Source organism: Pleurodeles waltl, chromosome 1_2, assembly GCF_031143425.1.
Source record: "Pleurodeles waltl isolate 20211129_DDA chromosome 1_2, aPleWal1.hap1.20221129, whole genome shotgun sequence".
Classification (NCBI taxonomy): domain Eukaryota; kingdom Metazoa; phylum Chordata; class Amphibia; order Caudata; family Salamandridae; genus Pleurodeles; species Pleurodeles waltl.
In genome coordinates this window covers 675175839-675200030 of record NC_090437.1, presented here as the reverse complement: position 1 = coordinate 675200030, position 24192 = coordinate 675175839, and the positions used below count along the sequence as shown (strand labels likewise).

Genomic DNA, 24192 nt, shown 5'->3' with positions numbered 1-24192 from the left:
ACCCCACAAGATATTTTAAAACGCAGTCTGTTTACTGTCATGTGTCATTGTTTCCAACTTCTTTGCAGCGTTTGTATAAAAAAAAAAAAAAAAACATAAATGTGGAACTTGACTGCCACTGTTCATGACTCCGAAAAACAAAAGCATATATAGTTATAGCCTATGTAAAATGATTACACGAGGTTTGAAATTAGGGGAACCAGACATACCGCTGAGACAATAAATACTCCGTGAAAGAATAACAGTTTAGGGAGGGAGTGGTGACTTGGAGAACTCCAATTATGTCTGCTAACGTTCGAAAACAAATACGAAAATATTGAGTTGAACATTTCTCAACTGCAACTGAAATGTAAAAGAGAGGCTCTCGCGCGAGACAGCAAAAGGAAGCGGGATGCTGACAGGTGATTATTAGGCTAGTATTTGTCAATACGCTTCCCTACTGGTACCGTCAGTACTTTTTTCCGTGGCCCCTAAGGTCGCAAAAGCCGCTGTTCTAACCGAGAGTGAAGAGACCGGCGAAGACTCATCACACAATCCCGCCCCTGCGATTCCATTGGTTGCTTCCGGTACTTCCGACCCCCGTTGCCAGGCGACGGTTCGGCGTCCGGAATCACAGGGGCACAGAGAAAGTGAGAGCAGAGGGTGACCCGGGACCGTGGCCGCTGAAGACACAAACAAGCAAAACCTCCGCAAAAAGTGAGTGAGCGAGTCTCCCCGGGACCGGAGCACGCGTTTCCTCGGTTCCGTTCCACAGTTCCCTACTTCGGCAACTACAGCTTAAACAGACCGAAGTTTAATGTGGCATAGTTTTTCTGCGGTGGGGTTCTGACTGCCGCGTGGCCCTGTGTCCTATCATCATCCATCCATCCATCCTCAGAAAATGTTGTCTTTTGAACGGCACATTGGCCGTGTTATAGTGAATGCCTTTAAGGGCCTGAGGAGTCTGAAATGTCCCATTACAATTTGCTAACAGTCCCTACTTAAATTATGAGCAAAGCACATCCATAGTAATGAAAACAAAACACGATTATTGACTTGTTGGAAGGCCAGAAATTCTATTGGCACATGGAAATACCACCTCTGTCAACTTTCGTTCTCTTTCTGACTAGTTTTCTGTTCTAAGAGTTGCAGCCAATGGCCTATGCCTGTTTGACAGACTGCATGCTGAGAAATCACCTTCCCTTTCTCTCTCAACATCTGAATTAGTATAGGTATAGCTGTTTTATAATCAACACTAAGTTTTATTTTTATCCTGTAACACTATAAAGTATGTGCATTGGGCTTATCCAAAAGTGATCACTTTACACCTCAAATCCATTAACTTAATTCACAGTGTGATGCGCTGCTATCTCTTTGACACTCAGAGAGCTCTTATATGTGTATCTATTCACACCCACGCATTTCACATGTATCACGTCTACCAAACCCACTCTAATCGGGCTTTTTCCATGCGTTAATATCCCAATACTGAAAAATGTCTAGGGGTAACATGACTTCACACTAGAGTCACCCTTCCTCTGGAATAGAGTTCTAGTATTGAATCACTCACAGGAACCTCTCTGCTCACCTGCCAGTTATGCCATTTATCCCCAATCTGGAATATCCGATGAGCTTTAACTAGGGATTTGTGAAATTTGCGTTATTTGGTTTTGTATACTTTTGCAACATTTGAGGGGAAAAATGCGTAAGTACGAGAATTGTAAATGTGTTTAATGCTGTATTTTATAGCAAAAAGCACCCTGTTGTCTATTTTAGACGCAAAGATGTATTTTGCTGTACAAAAAGGCGCCAAAAACACAAGTGGTACAAACAACATCTATTTGTGTTCCGGCCATTTGTGTTGTTCCCTCACTCTCGCATTGGCATGGCATAATTTCATGAATTGCGCGTAACAAGCATGAGGTGAACTTTCTGAAATTATGCTAATTACACTGGCATAATTGCATTTTTGCACAACTCCCAGACTTCTCAACAGACCTCAATCCTGAGAGCAGTTCGATGATGCAGAGCGAACATATCCACCGACCTCTAAAAAAGATATTCTAACCTGCGTTACATTAGTAGTAATAATCTTAGTACCGTAGGCAATCACAGCATTTAGGCAAATTGATTTTGGCTAAGGCATAATAGCGAGTTGAATCCATATAGTGTGAGATCTAACACCAGGAATTATAGGAGTGCATTCATGAAAACATTTTTATGTTAGCAAGATCTTTACCTTAGAACCTCTGTCTGCTGTTACAACTTCTGACCGCTATCACCAGTGCTTTATTTGTAAATAAAAAGGTGCCGGTGCCCAAAGCCCTCACCTTAAACACGCGGCTGCTGCAATTAAATGTCCGAACACGGAATACTGACGCAGCGGAATCCAGGAGCCATCTCCATTTAAAGCCACTCCCTGCCCCTTCACCTCACCCATGCAGCGTCCTACTTTCTCTCACTGTAACGCTTTTTTGTTTTTTCTCTTCCTCCGTCTTTCCCAAATGTGTCTTTTGTCGCAGCACATGCTTGAGGCAGAGGACTGAGCGCCGGCCCTCAAAAATAGCACCGGAAACAACAAGCGCAAATTAATCACTGGCTATCACATACAATATGGAAGCTGTCCTAAATGCACAGCGTTCACTTTCTCACTGAGTACTTTGTGGCCGCAGTAACAGTGGTAAAACATTGATAATTGTCCTTACCTGAGGGCAGGGTACACCTCTTTACCAATCACTTACCATTGCAGTTTGTAAAGACATTGCAATTCAAAGGGCTATTTGGGAATTAGTGTTACTTTATTACATTGTAAATAAGGTTTTTATTTTCAAAACCCAGCCATTTTCCCCTTCAACAACGGCAGATCAGTCATGCGGCTGTTCAGGTGGTGCCCCTTCACTAGTTTCCCCTGTCATTCCGATTGTCTGAAAGTGTGACTGTATTTTTAGGTTAGTTTAGCTCCAGCCTCTCGGAGCGACAGGAGAAAACAAACTGGCCATATATCATGGGCAGGAGGCTCACGCTCCGCCCATCAGCCATGCACAGTTTGTAAATTAGAACGCTGATGCTCAGTCCTACACAGGCTTGAAATTGTGGCTCAGGGCCACCTAGAAGAGCATGGTACACCAGCAGGAAAAACACAATGGTAGATTATGCTTCAGGCTAGCAGTGTGAATGATAGAGCAGGCCCTGTAGTAGAGTCAGCCACCATGTGGTTTGAGGCACATGGTTATTGTTTGCATTACAGGCCCTGATTTGTCAATCATGCTGTTAGCGCGAGGTAGGGCCTGCTCTTATGCATAAACAGGAGAGGGGCATGAGGGTCCCGTAGGTCTATGGGAGGTGGCAATGCAGAAGACAGCTATTGCAAGATGAGGCTAGATCTTAGAAAAGGAAAAAAGTTGTGTGTGTACATTTATGCATGCATGCATCTTTCTAGGGTTGTTTGAGAGATGGAGATATACCCATCCTTGGTTTAATGCTGGTCCTGGCAGAAAGGCTGTAATTCTTGACATCTTGTTGAAATCTTTAGCATGATGCCACCCAGTCCTGGGTTAAAGCTGCTCTGGCATAATGCTGGTAATTTGTGGTGCCTTGGTGGTTTCTGTGGCACGATGGTTGGCACCCTTGCCACTGTTCTGACTCCTGCATAGGTGTGGTAATGCTTTTCAAATTGTGGGCATCCATGCCATGTTGGCAGCAACGCCTCAGATAATGCATCATGTTTGTTATTATTGGTTCATTGTTGATATTCATGGCATGATAGTTACTTCCACTGGTTTTGTTCTGGTCCTAGGATAATGGTGGTCATTTTGGCCATATTTTGGCTGTCAACAGTAATATGGTGACTTTGATGCCCTCAGTCTCGGCAAATGATGGTGTCCAACCTTGTGAAGGTACTAGCTGTGGCATCTGGTTTTGCCAGTTGCAATAGTGTGGGTGCATTCTAGAATGGGGACAGAGAGAAAGAATATAGAGGAGGGAGGCAGTTGGAAGCAGGATTTCAGAGGAGTCGATGTACTGCTGCTTGCTCTCACAATTAACCACTTTGCATCCTCTCAAACCGCAGCGTGTTCCTACAGCTTGGCGACATCAAACTTACCCAGCTTCGGCACATACTGATAGACTCGTATTCCCTCTGTGGTTAACACCTGCGGTTGGAGGATCTTCACGAGGTGACTGCTACGTCTGGTGGTGCGAGCAAGTTTTTCCATGGCAGTGCCACCTTTGAGGACTTTGTGGGATATTTGTATTTTGTTTTGCTGTTCTGGGAATTTCAAAATGCAAAAATTACAGTTACGATTTGCACAAGCTCTCTGCTGCGAGCCTGTGCTCCTGCGTGGAACATCTGCCGGAGTTCACACATGCATACATGCAACATAGCATAATGTAATGGCCATTTTGGATTGCGTTGCGATGTGTTTCTGGAAATTAACTCTGGCTTGCATCACACAACGTGCATCCCGTTGTGCCCATCTTGAATTGGGCTGTGACACCTTCATCAGCGTTTTTTATGATTGAAACTGTATCTTGGCTTGTGTGTCCGTTGGTGGCACACACCTTGTTGAATGTGTACCCACCTTTGATTGTACAATCCGTTTTGGAATTCTGGTGCATTACCTTTGCTTTGTATGTTCAGTAGGTACATGCACACCTTATTGCACCTTTAGCTTTATACATGCTTTACTAGTATCTTGTATTTATGATGGTGACATGCATACCTATTGTGTTACTGTATATTTCACTGCACTAACGCGTGTTACTGGCGGTCTGTGGAGCCATTGATAGTTACATTTGTTTCAACTGAAACAAGGCAGTTTAGAAACCATGGAGGATTATGTATCGGATCTTAAACCAACTGGCAATTTCATATAAATTTGGTCCACTGCATGATGAATTTATTCAGGATCAAATTATAATGCATACAAATCAGTGGCGGCCAGTAATTTTAGGAGGCAGGGGGCGGGCAGGGCACACATGCACACATGCACACATGCACACACACACACACACACACACACACACACACACACACACACACAACACTCATTATCAAATATTCAAACATACATGCATGAGCCAAACATTCATTAAAACACACAAACTCACACACACCACCACCACCCCTCCCACCCCCCTCACACACACACAGCTCTGCCTCGAAGGTCCCAGGAGGGCTGGGACTGCTGCCTTCCCTCACTGGCTAACCTAAGGCCAGCCAATGAGGGAAGGGAGCAGTCCCAATTCGTCACAGAGTGGGATGGGCAAGTAACACTACTGACTCCCACCCCACTCTGTGACAAGGTCTAACTGATTTACACTCCGCTCTGGTTGATTCATGACTTAAAGCTAAAGCGCGAGGTCCAAAGCAATTAGTGACGTTCCCCCTTTTCATGAGGGGGAGGGCATCGAGGCACCTTTGCTAGGCTGAAGAGGTCACGCCCGCAGGACTGTGATTTCAGCCTAGCAATGTTCAGCTCAGACAGCTGGTAGCCTGCGCAAATAGTGCATGTCTAGCTCCTGGCTGCCTGACCTGAAAATGAAGTGTGTTTTTCAGGCTGACCTTTGCTCAGCCTGGCAGACACTTTTCTTGAGGGGCAAAAGGTGGGTGGGCGTAGACCCTTCGCCCTAAAAGACGGGCTGCGGCTGATACAAATCATTCTAACATACAGGAAAAGTTATAGGTTTGTGAGGTTTCTTCATTGAAATAAATTATTGCTATTGTCAAGAAAGTGGGGATGTTGAAAAGGTGTGCCCAGGCAGCTATAAAGAATTGTGGATTTGCAGAAACAGTTTCCCTGTGCAAACTATCTGGGAGTTCCTTCAAAGTAAAATATAGTGACTGGAACAGTCAGGAAACGTTTCTATCAATATCTGAGTGACCATTCTGGAAGTGGCAAGAGTCCAAGTTGTTACACCTCTGGAAATAAAGGACACTTGCCAGAGACAAAAAATGTTTAGCACTTAAGTCCAAATGCTCTTATTGTGGGATATTGCAGGAAAAAAATGGTGAATGTTAAGGTGAAGTGTGTTCTGGGTAATTCTGACCCAGAAGAGGTTGAAGAGGATGAATCAATAAATGTGGTAAGTATTATGAGTATTGATTGTCCTGTATTGAATGTTGATGTGCTTGTATGATGAACATTGGTGGAATAAAGATAAAATGGTGGCTAACTCGGGGCCACCATTCACTACTGTGCAGCACTCTGTGTGAGAAGACAAGTTTGCATGAGTTCTAGACATTACATTGACCCCAACTGATATACATCCAGTTAAGTATACTGGAGAAAGAATTCAAGTATTTGGACATAGGACATTTATCAAGTGAGTTTAAGGGTAGTAAAATGGAAGAGACATTGTATGTGGCTGGGATGGTTTCAGGTTGGAAGGACCAAGGGGTGTTAGAAATTACATTAAACAATAATAGAAATCAAGTCTTGGGGATACCCTGGTACACATGGGGGACAAGTTGCTGAAACTCTTTCCCAGTGTATTTTTAGGTTCTGTTGAGAAGCTGTGTTTGTTTTCGCATAAGATTATGCTAAAGGAGAAGGCAATGGCAGTGACTCAAATGGTGAAAGGTATACATGCATGTGTAAGAGGCAATATGGCCAAAGAACTGGACAGGTTGGGTAGGGACCTGATGCCCCAAGTTTGGCCCATGCCCCTTCACATCTTAAATGAGGCACCAACAGATCTCACAGATATTGGTGGGAAAGTTTTTTTTATTACTAAAAAATAAAGCATACTTAAGTTAGGTAACAGTGACACATCATGAAGAAGTAGGCACCCGTGAGAAGAAAAACATCACCCAATAAACAATGCATTATTACATTTAATAAATGAACAAGAACATCGGGGCCTAAACGCCATCAGACCACAAAGGTGTAACCACCTGCATGAGTGAGGGGCTGTCCCTGCTCACTGTAACCTTGTCTGCATCCCAGGGCACCACCCCTTAAACTCCAACTGTCTGAGGGGCCTGCAATTAAGTGGCCAGGAGCTGCAGCCCCGTGCCCCCCCCCCTCCCAGGTAAACCATGCACCATTAGTCCCCAGGGTGGTGTATACATCCCCTGGTTAGCTCAGGACTGCTGGACCCGATCCCTTGGTGCTGTTCTGGGGAGTGTGCGTCGGAAAACACCTCTGCTGAATGTCGGTGAATTTAAGATTAGAGATCCCGTGCCCCAAGAAGTAAGGGTTGAGTGGGGAGGAAGATTTGCTGTCCTGAGTACCCATTTGTGCCAGGGTGCTCTGCTCCAGAAAGGCAGAGGCAAGGGGCAAGATATCCTTTATACACCTGGCCATCACGGAACAGAAGTGGCGTGTCTACAGCACGACTTCTGGACCTCCTGTCGCTCCTCATCTTATGATGCTAGGCGACAGGAATTTATCATGAAGGCCGGCACATGGCCGGAGCTGGAAGGGGCCTGGTCTATGGTGGACCCGGGTTCTAAACTCCGCGTCCCCTGGGGAGTCTGCAGTGGAGGGCCTCTCTGCTGACTAGGGGAAAATTTAGGATTAGAGATCCCGCCACAAGGGCGACCAGGGCAATGAGTTCCTTCTCCCTCCCACCACAAAACATCCTTTAGGCAAAAGCCCCAATGTCCTCGTTGACCAGGGCAAGGTGGACACCATTCTTGTGAAACATGTCCTCATCCCTCAGCAGTTCATGTGGAATGGTCCAAAGTCGACCCGGGCCTGGGCATAGCTTGGATAGCTCAGAATTCAGCTGTCTAACGGAGACACTGATTATCCTGGACCTGATATCTTTACCCCAATTTTGGGGTGGAACCATGTGGGACCAGGCAATGGCAGCCTCCGGGAAAACATTGGCCATGTGCACAACTTCTTTCAAAATGATTTCCCTGAGACCTTTGTGATCCATTTTCACTAAGTCATTATCACTAAAGTGGACAATTATCAGGTCTGGGAACTGGAGTCCCTCGCGACACCTGGTCTCCTCAATCAGTCACTGTAGTTGAGAAATCCAGAAGCCTCCAATGCCAGACCATCGGAAGAAAATGTCCCTCAAAGCCACAGGGTTGGGCTTACCGAGCATTTGCAACCTGTACGCCGCCCGCCGGATGAAGGAAAGGCCAACAACGACGGGACCATAGAAGGCATCCTACTAAAAACAAGAATAAGCATGAATACAGGAGAGAATGAAACATGTATCAACGCATGTTCATTGCAAATCAGGGCAAATAAAGCTCTTGTAAGGCTTTGTAGACCATCATGCGATTCTCATAACTTCCTCATGAGACAGGCCTGCTCCTGCTGCCACTGTGGCCACATCTATTAAAAAGGAGTAGGATGAGGATCCATTCGGGTTGAAGCCTGCTGCCTTAAGGGCAAAAGACAAAGACAGCGACAAAATTATAGCACAATAGGCAGTCCTTGTTGGCATGAATGAATAAAGCCTATGCCTCAGCATCAATTCGAATAACCAAGTAGGACCCTAAGCGAGCCACCATACAAAGAGCGGAGTCCTTGGCTGCTCTGCGTTCAACTTCTGTCCCCTTTCTCACCTGATCAGTCTTAGATTTCCTCAGCCATATCATTAACCTCTACTCAACTCTCCAACATCCCCCCACTGTAAGCACTGAGAAAAATTGGTCCTAGATGACCCCACTAGTTCGCTCAGCATAAAGGCCCCATAGAAGGCCACAGTGAAGGCAGCAGCAAACAATGTGGTCTCATATGGAGAACTGCACACCTTCTACATGTTAGACAAGAGGTCTGGGCCATGCGCATTGAGGGGACACCTGTCATCCTTTGCACAGCCGTCATGCCTACCCCAACCTGATAACGCTTTCTTAATGAGAAAGGAACTACTCATATCCTTTGCACCCCTCAGTTTAGCAAAGAACCTAATAGCTGAGAGATGGGACCTCGCAAAAGATACAGGCCTGCCATGCTCTGTGAGGGTACCTAGAAAAATACAGAAGGCCTGCGCAGACAACACGCCAGTGACGTTACACACATGCAAAAGGGAGCTATAGTGTGCAAAACATTTTTCAAAGCATATCCTCATGCACCATGTTAGCGAGGCTGTCACTAAATCTTGTAAGGCGGGAATCCAATCCTCTTCAGGTATGACAGGAACTCTGTCATCTTCTCGGCCGCCTCTGGATAAAAATCCAGAGTGAGAAAATGCATCTTCAGCATTATTATGAGTACCAGGCACATGCTTAGCTCGAAACAAAATGTTAGGCTTCAATCATAACTGTACCAAAGAAGCTCCCTGCCTGTTAATGGCTTCCACTACTGCTATGCTGTCAGACCAAAAGGCCACAATCCTATCCTTGAAAACCTCGGATCATATGGTCACTGCTGCAGTGATGGTAAACCGCTCCAAAAAGGTGACATTCTTAGTAATTCTGCTGTCATGCCAGGCCAGTCTCTCCTACACCATTCCGTGCCCAAGATAACTCCAAACCCTACTCTGCCTGTGGTATCAGTGAAGAGGGCTATAGCCCTATTACAAATAGGGTGCCTACGGCATATGACAGAGCGATTAAACTGCTGTATGAAACTGTGGCATATTTTTAAGTCTCCCTTTACCTTAATATCATTGGACATGGCCCACGGGGCACTAGGCAGAGGGGGTGCAGCTACCTCGTCCATGAGGGTGCCTAGGTTGTAGAGCATTTGAGCAACTAAGCCTAACACCTGCATGATAGCGTTGTGCACATCTGTTAGCTGCTCTTGCATGGGAGGTTGGCTGCCTCTGAAGGAATGGCGAGATCAGGAGTGGAGTGGTGGACTATGGCTGGGCTGGTAACCAGGAGGTCACCATGGGGTTCTGGAGCTGCTCGCTGGGCAGGCTCTTTGTGCCAGAAGACTGGTTTGGGAGAGCCTGCCTAATGGCAGGCAAGCACAATCAAAAATCTTGGTATGGCAGAATAAAAATTAGTTGATGGTGTCAGTATAAAACAGATTGGCCACGTTAGCCACACATAAGTTAAAGAATGAAGGGGGAATGCACACAATGAAAAAAGTGTAGAAAGAAACAACAGCAAGATGGAAGATGTGCAGCGAGTAACCACACATTAACAAAAGGACAATGCGTGACCCTCCCCCCACCACTTACCTCTTGTCCAGAATATCCCCGTCCCTAGTCCTGTTAGGCTGGCTGTCTAAACTTGGTAGTAGGCACTGCGATTCCACGCCACCATGTCCGGAAAGAGGGTCATAAGAAAGAGGTGAACTTGGCATGGAGCTGTAACCACTCTGATGCAATAGCTCACTGCCCTGAGATTATGGCCAAATAAACTAAAAGACGAGGAGAAATGTGGCCTTAAATATGCCCAAGTGGAGGCCAATTCTCAGGGCTATGCACAAAAAGCCCATGCTTCTGGGCCTAAACCATGGATGAGTAACAAGGCCCATGGGGAGAGGGTCAAAGCTACAGAGCGGGGAAGTTGCAGCGTCCCGTGCAATAATAAAGACAGAGATGAGGCTGTGGGCTGTAAATGTGGCCGAAACCCGCTCCTTGGGCTCTGACTGCACGCAAGCAGGTGAGGCTGAAACCTGCTCCCCAGGCTCCAGATGCACATAATGAAGAGGGAGCTGAAGCTGCAACTGTGGCTGAAACCCGCTACTCAGGCTCTGGCTATGCGCATGTAGCTGCCAAAGCTGACTCACCTAATGATGTAGCTTCCACCTGAAGATTGGCTCGAGTCATGTACTGTCCCGAGTGCCCGCTCCCTCCGTGATGCTGTGCTCCAGAAAGGCAGAGACCAGGGGCAAGGTATCTTATATATCCCTGGCCATCGCTGCGGTGGTGGGCAGAAGTGATGTGCCTAAACCACGACTCCTGGACCTCCTGTCGCCCCACACCTCACAATGCGAGGCAACAGGGAGTCATCATGAAGGCTGGCATGTCGCTGGAGCTGGAAGGGGCTCAGGCCTCAGTAGCCCCGGGTCCTAAGCAGCACACCCCCCTACTGGTGTGTCTCTCTGTCCAAAGAATGCTGAATGGTTGGCGCCCTTGGTGATTGCCAGGAGGTCCAGTGGGAAGATAAGACAATACATTAATCTTAGATACCTCAATAAAAATATCGTGGTGGACAGATTTCCACTTCACAAGATCAATGAACTCTTGACCGGGTGGGTCACATGGTTTCCCTACGATTGCTCTTACGTTGGCAAACCACCAAATTAGTCTACATTCCTCTAGAAGGGTTTTACATCCTTTTTCACACCATTTGGCTGTTACAGGTTTGTGCATGTGCCATTTGGCCTGGCTTCAGCAGCTGCCATGTCCTAGCTTCTTATGCACTTATTATTCAAAGACCTGGAAGTAGATCCCTGATGACATTCTTATTATAGGAAGTGACAAACATGCACATGATCACAGACAGGTTAGTTCTGGAAAGACTGGCTGACAAAGGTTTACATGCAGAAATTAATAAATGTGCATTTGCAGTGCAATTGGTGATATATTTGGGGCATTAGGTGAGTAGAGAGGGAATATTCCCAAAAAAAGACAGTTTTGGTTATTAGTAATTCTCTGGCTCCTACCAGTTTGAAAGAAGTTTGAAAGGAATTTTGCTGCTAAAACCTCCAGGTTGAGACAGTGTTTGAAGGACCGTCAGGGATTCAATTAGAGTCAGATGCTGCAAAAGGAATTTGATAGCATCAAAAAAAGACATTTGCATGGGGCTCTGGGCTGTGATGCAAACTCCTTCCTTTGGGAAACTCTAAGCAGCAGAGGCAATGTGTTGGTTCTGCTCAGGGTTGTGCCGTAGAGCAGAGGAGATGTGTTGGTTCTCCTTGATCCAATGTGGGCTGGCAGAGCACCTTCAGGCCCACATAGGGTCCAGGACTGGTACCACTTGACCAGGTAGGGCCCACAGATGGCAGAGTCCAAGTGCTGGGTTCCAGGTTGTTGGAGCCTTCTGTCCCTGGGGCTTTAGTCGGGCAACCAGCTAACTAGCCTTTGGAATCACCCTGGAGTCCTGGGTTCAACAAATGCAGGTCGAGTACTTCTCACTCAGGCAAGAGGGCAGCAGGTCAGCACAGCAGGGCAGCAGTCATTCAGAGCATCAGTCCAGCAGAGTGGCAGCCCTTCTGGCAGCACATCAGTCTTTCTTCTTGGCAGAGTAAACAGGTCCAGAGGTGTCCAGGAGAGTTGCTTCCTAAGGTCCAATATTTATACCTGGTGCCCACTTTGAAGTGGGAGAAGCTTCCATAGGATTCCACTAACCATAGGTGCTTGGACTTTCCTGCCTCCCTGTCCGGGGTCACTGTAGACTAGTGTCCTACCCCTTTGTGACAGTGCTCAGGCAGGGACTTTTGATGTACACGTGTGGTAGGTGACGGCTACCCCCCCCCCCTCTTTAACTCAGAGTGGCCCATCCTACCAATACTCACTTTCCCTTTGTCGCACTGTCTGGGAGCAATACACAAAGTTCAACTGAACCTAGTCATGTGACTCAGGATACAGACAGCAGTGGTTGATGCTGCCTTTAAAAGAGCCAAACATAGTAATAGGGACCTATTACTACAGACGATACCCAGACGTACAGATAATAAATTAACATGCGTCACAACGTTCACACCCCTGTCTAACTCAGTCAAGAAAATCATCAACAAAAGATGGGAGATCCTCCAGAGTGGGGGTGGGAATATTCCTAAACCTCTCTTTGCCTTCAGAAGGACCACCAATTTGAGAGACATGTTGATTCACACAAGACCCAGACCCAGAGAGACGTCAAACAGACAAGGGACCCTATGGGAGTTACCACCAGTCAAGGGCCATTTCCCGTGTGGGAACTGCAATGTATGCTCCTTGACAAAACGACTTGACTCTTTGGAGCTAGACCCGATTGGGCTCTGGCGATTACTCAAACATACTAATTGCAATACCCGCAATTGCGTGTATCTGATTACGTGCCCTTGTGGCTTGCGATATGTGGGGATGACTACAAGAGCGGTTAAATTGAGAATCAATGAGCATCGCAGCGACATTCGATGCGGTCGAACTTCGACTAAATTAAGTATTCATTATATTGAAACCAAACATAGTCCAGATGACATGTGGTGGGTTGTACTACAGACACACCCGTTTGGAGGTTCCGATTCCCTCTTTGAGTTAGAACAACGTTGGGTATTTAAACTTGGGACCCACCGTACGGGTTTAAATGATGATATCCCTTGGTTTAACTTTTCCCCTTGAATAATAGTGGGTCACAGTGGTACAACAACATACCCGTTTTGCCCCCTTTTTCTCCCTCCCCTTTTGTCCATATCCACAATATATTTGTCCTTTAACTTTTCTGTGAAATACTTAGATACTGGCTATCTTGATATGACCCCCGTCTTTGATAACAGTGATGCTGCATTCCATCCCTCCTGTGTTGAAAGTGACGACATTGTGACCATAATTGTAAGAATATACACAATTTATGATGGCAACCGCTGAATGTCTTGATAATGTTACAATACATGTGAAAACCTGACTGTCATGATCACGAGAAGTGGGCACATTGGTTAGGCTCGTGTATTCACTGTATTGGGGAGTGTCTCTGATCGAGACACTCAAATATGGCGACCGCATTTGAAGTGCTGGATAATAATCAGCCTCTTCGCGTTGCAGCCACGTTATGACCGCCCTTGAGGCTTGCAAACGTTGCCTAGCAACGCGCGAGCCGGGCGACTTCCGGTTTTGGCTTTCCCCCTCCCCTTTTTTACCCACCGGTATCGCGTCTCCCTTACTCGTTCGGGAGCGCGACCCGGGGTAGGAAGAATGTCCGACGGCTGGCCTTAACTGAGTGAGTCCTCCTCCCCTCCTCCCTCTCTCTCTCTTTTTTGATGTACCCCGAGTGGAACACAATTGGTATTCTGTCCTGCCGGTTTCAAATTCAAACCACCTCCTTCCGAACGCGCTATGCACCCGATTGATTTAATATTTGGCACTCTATGGGCTAGCTACCAACATTTTAACTAGTTGTTATTAATTACCGAGGACACCGATTAGATAGCGGGGTTTGACACTAGGTACGTTTGGATACTTGTATTTCTGGAATTTTTAAAGGGAATACAGCCACTTCTAACAGAGAGACTGTATTGATGTAAGAGTATAAAGATGGCCTGAACGAACTATTCTTATTGTAAGTGAGAGAACTATGATAGATAAGCGAGTGTGCAACTTAATGGGACCTGCATATTCTCTCTCTCTCTCTTTCCTGACCTTGCACTTAAGATGGGGGGTACGTAATTTTCATTATTATACTCCTCAGTAGATTGGAACGTATGTTACCTTGACTCTCACCTTTGTTCTGTGATATTATCCTATGTTCTTCTATATGACATGCAGTGTGTTATATGGACCAGGCCTACGGTCTGCGTGATCCCATGAAGCCCTGTCTCTAGTTGGGAGGGTAAGCATTATACTTTTAAATTGGCATGACGTGCCACTTTCTTCACGATCACTGTGTGCCACATTAATACACAACTAATTGTATGTGTTCTTTTCTGCATTAAGCATTAACCATTGACATGATTTTCATACATTTTCAGGGCGACGGATAGGACTGACATACTGGGTCCAAATGGACTTTTTGTAAGTGACTGACTACACTAATTTCCTTGCTTTCGCTTGTCAGCATATGTAGACTAAAGTATTTTGAGTTTATAGGTGGAGAAGCATTATTATATTAGGTCCTGAGGAAGCGTCATAGGATCCTTTTTGGACCAAACAGACGCGAAACATGTCGACCCGATTTTTGAGGTGGGTCTAGTAGTCCTTGACCACCCATTTCCATGTGAGAAGGGTCAAACATTACATTGACCTAACTCTCCTGGTAATTGTTTTAACCTTGGCCAGCTCCCTGCACCAATAAAGATAAACCTTTCAGAGAGTTTTTGAGCCAATTTTACTTCTAGTTTTTCCCGCTCTCCTTTTTCTTCTTTTCTCTCCTCCCGACTCATCTGCGGGACAGTGTGGCATCATCAAAAAAGATCTCCGGCAAAGAGCCCCCCAAAAGGGTGGTGCCCGTCAGACATTGCAGCGCCAGTCTGACGAGGAGCTGGTCCGATGATGAAGCATGACACCCATTTGGGTGTGTGAGGACTCTTGCTCCTATTGAATAGGACCCCCTATTGAGTAGGATCCCCTAACATTCTCCCTGTTTTTTGTTTTTGTTTTTCATGTCTCTTAGGAACAGTGTATTTCATTATTAGTAACAGTTACCGGAGGGTATGCACTGGACCTTTAATTCCTCCTAATCCCTATTGATTTTTTGATGTACAGACAGCAGACACCAAATGGTTAGGTCAAGAAAATCTTCTTAAAGTAGCATTATCAAAATTGTGATTGAAAATCCGATTCCGCCATTAAAGAGGGCTTTTAAATACAATTCTTTAGACACCAAACTCAACCTGTTTACCAGCTCACAATTGGAAATGTCATGATTATTAAACGTATTAAGGTAACTCCTATGGGAGAGGTAGGCCTTGCAGTAGTAAAAAAATGAGTTTTGGAGTTTTTCACTACCAGGACATGTAAAACTTAAAAAGACATGTCCTACTTCTTAAATACACTGCACCCTGCTATCTGGGCTGTTCAGCATCTACCCTAGTGGTGACATATATGTATTACAAAGGAATGTTTTGGCCTGGCAAAAAGTTTATCTTGCCAGGTCAAAATGGCAGTTTAAAACAGCACATACAGGCTGCAATGGCAGGCCTGAGGCATGCTCAGAAGAGCTATTTAAGTGAGTACAACAATCAATGCTGCAGGCCTACCAGTAGCATTTAATTGACATGCCCAGGGCACAGGTGGTTCAACTCTATCAAGGGCTTACAAGTAAATTAAATGAGCCAATCTGATATAAACCAATGTCATCATGTTTTAAGGAGAGAGCGCAAGCACTTTAGCACTGGGTAGCTGTGGTAAAGTGTGAGAGAGTCCTCACCCCTGTTTGTCTGCCTACAGGTAATAGTGCAGTGGAAAGTTTTAATCGAATGATCAATGGAAGTGTGCAGTCTGCTTTCACTGCTGGGTTGGATTGGGAAAGGGAACTGAGCAGCTTGGACATGTAAGATCACTCCTACTTTAACATGGTACAGTCCATTTACAGTCTTAAAGGGGAGAGAGCCATTTTAAAGACAATACTGCATGGATTACTAAGAAATTACAGAGTTAATTGTCTCATTTACTGGTCAATACGAGCCTGTGGATAGTGCAAAGAATGTACAAAGAATACCATAAAAAAAATGGTTTAAAGGAAGTGAATATGGAACAGAGTGACTGGCTGGGAGTCAAGTTTGGTATGGCGTAATGTATTGTGTGTCATTTTGGTAGAACGTCCAACTGCAATAAAATTCTAACATGGAAATAGGATGGGAACATTACCAAGGATGCAGAAAAATCTAGTGTGTGGTTGTGGGAGGAGAATTAATGTGGGTGCTGTGATTACATTAGCAGTGGGTGTTCCAATGATATAGGCAATAACAATGATTCTAATGATGCATGGAACAACAATAATGCGACTATGGATATCATGGTTCCTGGTGATGATATTTTAGGGGGGATAACAGTGGACGTAGTGTAACCAGTCTGGAGTGTTCATGACATTTTATAACTCATCTGTTATTCCTGGGGAAACCTGTTTTTCCGCAAAGTCTGGTATATTATGTGTTTTTCCTGGAAAGTATAACGATTTTGTTATAGGTAGATGTACTGTTACCTAGTAAAGCTTTTATCTTATGGTCTGAGAATGTTATATTATAAATGTTAGCAATGTTGTATTTCATTTTTAATATTCTGTAAATGTTACATTGCAAATATTATTTACGTTTTATTAGTCCACCTTTAGACTGTTGTAGTATTGTTATGTTATTAAAGGGGAGGATGTGTGGCATCTGGCTTTGCTACTTAACATGGTGCATTCTAGAATGGGGAGAGAGAGAGCGAGAGATAGAGATAGAGAGAGAGAGAGAGAGAGAGAGAGAGAGGCATAGATTTACTGCTTCTTTCTCTCCTCACATAAACCAAATTACAACCTATTAAAGTCCAGCGTGTTCCCACACAAGTCCATGTATAATGTTAGTAATTCTTGGTGTAACATGGACATGCATGGCATTAAGGAGCCCATCCCTGGTATTGTGCTAACTCTAACATATTAGTGACAGTTCTTGTCATAAAGAGCCATCCTTGATATGATGGTACCCACTCTTAATATTGTGCTAGCCGAGCCATAATGGCAGTATTTTATGGCACCTTTGGTGCATTCCTGTCATGAGATTGAAACATGGAATTGCAAGGAAGAATGTAACTATGTGAAAGTGATACTACCCGTGAGCACTTGATTAAAAAAAAAAACTTGCACACTGATGCATGGACACCAAACACCCATTGACCATTAAGTTTAAACATTTTCATTTAAGATCTGCATTTTGGGAGCTTTTGTTAACATGATCACCTTTTGTGGTGTGGAATTTGGTTCATTGAATTAAAATGAAACTGTTACAGTTGATAGAAAAGTGTGCATATTTTCATTAACTGAAAAGCTCATTTTTATGAAAAATGTATTGTTTTTTTAAATATATATTAAAAGCTGTTATTTGTCACTACATCTCTTTGAGACCATTCCCTGCACAAACAGTGCAATCTGTCTGTTGTCCAAATCTGTAATAACTTGAACAAAAGCGCTGATCTATTAGTCTGTAAAATCTTTAACTCTGCTGTCTGACATTATGAGCTATTTGCTTGCTTCTGTTTTTACTTCCTGCCCGTACCACATAGATTTTCAGTCATAGCACAGGGTCGGGTGTCTCCTTGTAAGGACGGGAAAGAAAAATAAAAGGAAGTCCAATTTAGGAGGGAAGAAAAATGGCATGAAAAATTCCTGAAAGAAGTGCATTTTTGAGCTATCCATATTACCAATAGCCTTTTAGACACATCAGTAGGGAAACTGTACTGAAAGATGCAGAATTTTTCCCCATTTCCTAAACATTTTGTTGGGGTGAGTGAACCCAAAATCCCCTGGTAATGGTCATCCGCGCTTTCCACACCATGAAATTATTGAAGTATTAAGTAAGTGATTTGTCTTGCAAAATGATATGAAAATAGTGTTGTAAAATGTCTTATTTGACTGTTTTTCCTAAATTGTTTAAGAGGAGAATTCTCACCCCAATCCATTGCAGAGGACGTTAGGCTCACTTAGATTACTTGGTGCAGTTCAGGAAGGGAATTTATGTCTTCAATTGCCACAAAAGATTTCTGAAAGAAGTCGTCCACTGCAGAGTTCATGAGTGGTATGTTTCTCAATGAAATCAACATTTTCATGATAAACGGTGACTGTTGACTGCATTGAAAAGGGGGACCACTAATCCATTCATTCCCAACCTAGCCCCTTGGTTAAAGGCAGTTAATATGGTTTAGAAAATCAGTTTGTTTGAGTTTGCTAGTTGATCCTTACCAATACTGACTATTCTTTTCTGGTTGGGAACTTTTGTGCCACTTTGCGAGGGGCAGGATCATCGATCTAATGATCCAACAGTTTATTCCATTATGACAAGGAAGCACTCCACGGAAACTAGGTTCTGGATTGCATGGTTGGGCTACAGTGTAGCTCTATTTATTCCTGAGTCCAACTAGATGTGGATTAGCAGAATAGCACTTGAACTAGTCCGAAAAAAGTAAAATCTCAACCCTGCCTAAGGAAGACTTGAATTTTGATCTGCTGTATGGTAAAAAGAAACAAAAAAGCATTTGTGTTATTACGCTCAAAGAGAGAAACAGAGAAAAGGTTTTCCTTGTCCGTAGTTTTTTATTTTGCTCGCACATTCTTACCCGGAAAAGATCTAGGCTTCTCCATCTTATTCCGACAGAAATGTCGGCACTTAAATTGGGCTTGGTCATTAACTTCAGAAAAAAATATTTTCTGTTCCTTTGTGTGTGTGTGTGATTGGAAAATGTGTTGCCTAAATTTTATGCATAAATTGTAATGATGTTTCTCTGTGGTAATTCCATCTGGGAAGTGAGGTATGCTGCATTGTCCTGGGAGAAAACATTTCATTCTGTCTAAGAATTTATATATACTCTTTATAGCAGGCAAAAACAAATTCTTCAGTTTTTCATGCTGACACCTGACTTTTTTTCTCAAACATTTGGTAATGGATGCCACTACGTGAATACAGACCTGCATTGCTTCCCCTGTTTTTAAAATCTCTTATTTAATGACTTTAGTAGTTTGTTAATGCATTAATAACTACTAATTGGAGCACAATATTTGTTAAAGGAAAACACAGCTTTACTAGTCACAGTGCACATTTATTGGTGCTAGCTGACTTTGGATGGTTGTTTATTGTGCTTTATATCAGATGGAATTCTTTAGAACAATTCATGCCATCTGAGAGTCTTCACCACAATGATTTGATTCCCAGAACCCCCCATGTTTTTGCTGTTGAATGTGGGCTGGAGGAGTAAATAGATTCTGCCTCATCCTAAGCCCTAAACAGTGATTTATTTGGCAACCAGCTTTAGTGGGTATTTTGAGGTTTTCAATTTAGAGTAGCTGTGGACAGTGTTCTTATTACTTAAGGTAATCTTCATTACTCCTAGTCCTGTTGTCCTTGCCTCATTCATTATTTTTGAAGTGGCGTCCACCTCACGAGAGAGAAGAAAGAACAGATTAGAATGCTAGTGAACAAGCCTCACCCCCTTCAGCTGGAGGCATAAGAGGATGCCTAACCCAGTATTCCTCCTGAAGTCACGAAGCCCAACATAAATGATATGAAGACCATTGAATCAAGAGGGAGGGTGGGGTGCAATGAATGGGGCGAGACCAACAGGACTAGGAGCAATGAAGTTTACTGCTAAGTAATGAGAACATTACCTAGAAATCCTTTAGTCCTCGCCCCATTCTTTACTTTTGAGTAATGCCAAAGCATACTGTGATTAGCCTTCATATCCCAATAAAAATGTGCTGAACCACTTTTCATGAAGAAACCAAAAAGTGATTCAATCAAAATTTTAACAGAAAATGATGTCAACACTCCTGAACCAAAACCTGTGTTTTCAATGAAAATTGTTTGTAATCTGTAAAGTTTAACAAAAGTGTTTGGAACAGCTTCTCTACAAGTCGCAGAAATAGAAACTCCTTTCACTTTAGCCCAGGAAATTGATACTCCTCAGTTTGACCATCCCCTAACCCCTTCTGGAGGAGTAAGACCCAAAACTGAATAAGCCAAATAATAATTTTGCTTCACACATCTACTAATTAATACCAGAGAAGCCTTTGACCCTTGATTAGAAGACCCAAATGTGATAACAGGCCAGATCTCGTAAAAGAAGAACTCTTCAAATACATTTCTAATGCTCTTTTAACATCAAGCACATTCCACTGTAGCTCTTCCGAGAACTCAGAAGAATTGGATAAGGCTGTGGAAGAACTTTCTGAGATTTATAAAAAGAAGAGGACACTTTAGGACATGCTGTCATGAAGAAAGAAAAATTATCAAGCCATAAGAGCTCCCAGCTCCCCTAGCTGCCTAGCAGAGGTGAGGGCTATAAGAAACACAACTTTTATTGTGATAAACTTGATATCTGCATCTGGAAGAGGCTCAAAGGGATGATAAACCAAAGGCTTTAGACCTACAAAGTGTCATGCTTTGCTAAAATCTATTACACAATGTTCCAAATTTATATTACGAGTAGCAAATATATTTTAGCCAGTGAATTCTTTTGTCTTGAGTGACAGGATTTGTGATCTTTTTATTTTAATTTGGATTTCCAAAATAAAGTCTTTCTTATGAAGCAATCTATTTTACTCTAATTAAAACTCTCTGATTCTCACTCCAATCTTTATTCTCCAATTAGTACTCAACTCATCGTAAGAAATACAAATTAATTTGAAAAGAAGTAATCAACAATTTATAATAGTTTTTGTTAGAAATTGTTTTATTGATTGCCTGGGGTGTTAACCTTAGTCAAGCAGCAACCACAATCCGAGTCAGAGTAGGTGTCAGGCAAAACCTAAATTAACATTTGCTCACCCTCTGGTTGCTAAACACAGAGCAGTCAGGCTTAACTTAGAGGTGGTGTGTTACGTATTTGTGCAACACTTCAAACAGTAAAAGAGTGAAACACCACACAAAAAGATTCCGCGCCAGTTCTGAAAAATATAGCAAAATTAATAAACAAAACAAAGCCAAATGACAAAAATCCAATAAGTGGAACTTATGGTATGAATTTTTAAAGATTAAACTGTAAATTAGTGCTCAGAAGCAAGAAGCTCCAATCAGGGATATCTGGTCGTTCCAGAATGGGGCAAAGTAAAAAGTTCAGGGTGACCGCGATGGATCGCGGGCCAGATACACAGATCCAATGAGGCCTGCTGTACAGAAGTACCTTAATCCTGGCTACATCAGTATCAAAGATGCAACGGAAGCGATGCGTTGGCATCAATCCCTGCAGCAGAGGAGGTGCGTTGATTTATTTATTTTTCCAGGCAGTCAAGGAGATGTGCAAAAGTTCCCTGTGCAGTGGTCACGATGCGTTGGAGCCAAGATGCGAGGAAGTTCGGGTGTAAGTGTTGGATGTACTGGCATCGAGGGGATGTGCCAGTTCTGATGAGCATGGTGGCTGTGATGAAGAGATCAGCATTGTCGTTGAGGAAGCAGGGGCTGTGCACTTAAGAAATCTTTTCAGTGCTGGTTCTAAAAACAATGCAACGGTTCTATCCACGCAGCGGCGGAGATGTGTGGTTATACCCATGCAACAGAGGAGATGTAGTGATTTTACTGGAGCAAGCACCTTAGGCCTCACGTCCAAGGGTCCATTGGGGTGACATCACTTGGCAGGGCAGACTCTCAGATGGCAGGGTCCAGGTGCCGTAGTAGGTTGGTTGGAAGTGTTTATGACCCTGAGACTTCAGATCAGGAGACCAGTCAGCTACCCTTGGAGTCACTCTGGGTTCAAGTGATGCAGACCCAGTCCTTCTCACCCAGTCAGGAGAACAGCAGGCAGCAGGGCAGCACAGCAGGGTAGGAGTCCAGCAAAGCAGTAGTCCTTCAGTAGCACAGCGGTCCTTCTTCCTGGTAGAGTAGTCACAGGTCCAGGAGTTTTCTGATTTGATGGTGTCCTGTACTTTTACTTTGTTTGGCCTTTGAAGTGGGCAAGACTTCAAAGACAAGCTTTTAAAGTGCACAGAGGTCCTGCCCTGGCTCTAGACTCACTACAGGGGTTATGCATCTCCTGATGTGGGGACAAGACACAGCCTATTCAGGGGTAAGTGTGGCTGTGGCCAGCTCCATCCTCCCATCTTGCCAGGATGGCCCATCAAGACCCACCATGTCACACCTTAGCTCCCATTTTTTGGCTGTATAGGAAGAATACAAAAAGCCCAGGTGCATCCTTCCTCCCAACCCCTCAGACAAGTGATCAGATACAGGCAACATGCACCAATTAGCTAAAGTAATTAAATGCCAACTTTCTAAAAGTACAATTTTCAGAATTACAATTTAAAGTCCAACTTCAACATGTTATAATTTTAAATTGTTATTCCAGAGACACCAAACTTTAAAAATGTATCTCTTCCAGATTGTGAATTACACTTGTAAAATCTAATTAAGATAATCCTAATGTTATCCGATGGGAGAGATGTGCCTTGCTGTAATTGAGAAACGACTTTGGAAGTTTTTCATTATCAGGACATGTAAAACTTAAATGTACATGTCCTGCCTTTTAAATACATTACACCTTGCCCTCTGGGTTGTCGAGGGCCTACCATAGGGGTGAATTACGTTTATCAAAAAGGAAATGTTTAGGCCTGGCAATAGGGTTATTTTGCCAGGGTGACATGCTGTAAAACTGCCCATGCAGCCTCTACAATGGCAGGCCTGAGACATGGTTAAATGGCTGCTTACGTGGGTGGCACAATCATTGCTGCAGACTCACAAGTAGCATTTAATTTACAGGCCCTTGGCACATGTAGTGCTCTTTACTAGGAACTTGCAAGTAAATTAAATATGCCAGCTGGGGATAAGCCAATAGTTCCATGCGAGAGAGCACAAGCACATAAGCACTGGTTAGCAGTGGTAAAGTGCACAGCTTCGTAAAGGCAGCATAAACAAGGCCAGGAAAGTAGAGGAAGTAGGCAAATAGCTGAGGGGAAGACCACCCTAATGCTGTCAGGTCTAACAGTTAACTTCAAAGATGAAAATCACTTCCTTCAGGTTCTATTACCTCACAATGAGGTACCTCACAGAGTATATTGCTGATTATGTTATGCTTATTATAAATGTTGCTGAAACATACTGGAAAAAAGAACAGAATCTTCATACTGTAGAAGAACAGCCTTTTGACCTTTACTGGATCACTTCTTCACTTAATATGTGATGGGCTCATTAATCCAACCATTTGTATCTGTTTTAAACTCTCAGTTCACGCTACCAGTTGATTTAATTTCATGAGGTATAACGCCTTGCAAAACAATTAGATTCATTCGTTTGAGCTTTTGATTCGTTTTGATCATAACCATTGTGCAAGTGCTGTTCTGCAATGTTTCCAACCTATCGTGTTTCATAGAAGCAGATCAAGCAGACATGCAGCATGGAAACCAAATTGAAACCTGAATTTCATTTATATCATTGAACGTTTCAAATCTAAAATTAGAATACATTCTAATCAAGCAACAACAAGATTTCCTTGTTTCTGTTTAAAATAACTTATTCAGTTGTTGCTTTTTGGGAAACAGCCATAGGGCTGCTTACCAAAAGCAAACAAAACTAGTACATTTACGTTTCTAAAATAAAGTTGCATATTTCACAACAATTGCACAACATAATGTCGAGTTCTGCCCTCTTATTAATGGGAAACGCACCTGGTATGTGGATATCAAAGAATTCACGGGACAATTATCAGAACACCAAATATCTCCCAGTGTTGAATTCCCAATAAAGTCTCAATTTTAAACCATACAGTTGTGGAACGTGACCCATTGACTGCCCTAACCACAGAGCAATTTTCTTGGTTTTTATATTTCTGCACCCAATGCTCTTGTAGCCATTCTCCTTATCTTGATGGCTTTTCTTGTGGTCTGCGAGAGTGGTCACAGTCAGGAGAACAGCAGGCAGCAGGGCAGCACAGCAGGATAGGAGTCCGCAAAGCAGCAGTCCTTCAGCAGCACAGCGGTCCTTCTTCCTGGTACAGTAGTCAAAGGTAAAGCATATAAAAGCATATGACTGTTATTCCCCA

General features: G+C 43.6%; 1 protein-coding gene across 2 annotated transcripts in view; it reads left to right on the top strand.

The window, feature by feature from the left end:
• Positions 1-474: 474 nt before the first annotated feature.
• Positions 475-24192, top strand: part of TTC29 (tetratricopeptide repeat domain 29) — a 986907-nt gene continuing 963189 nt past the window's right edge. For both annotated transcript variants that reach the window (XM_069242623.1, XM_069242622.1), the window contains exon 1: positions 475-696. The gene's annotated coding sequence lies outside the window, so the exon portion shown is untranslated. The remainder of the gene's footprint in view (positions 697-24192) is intronic.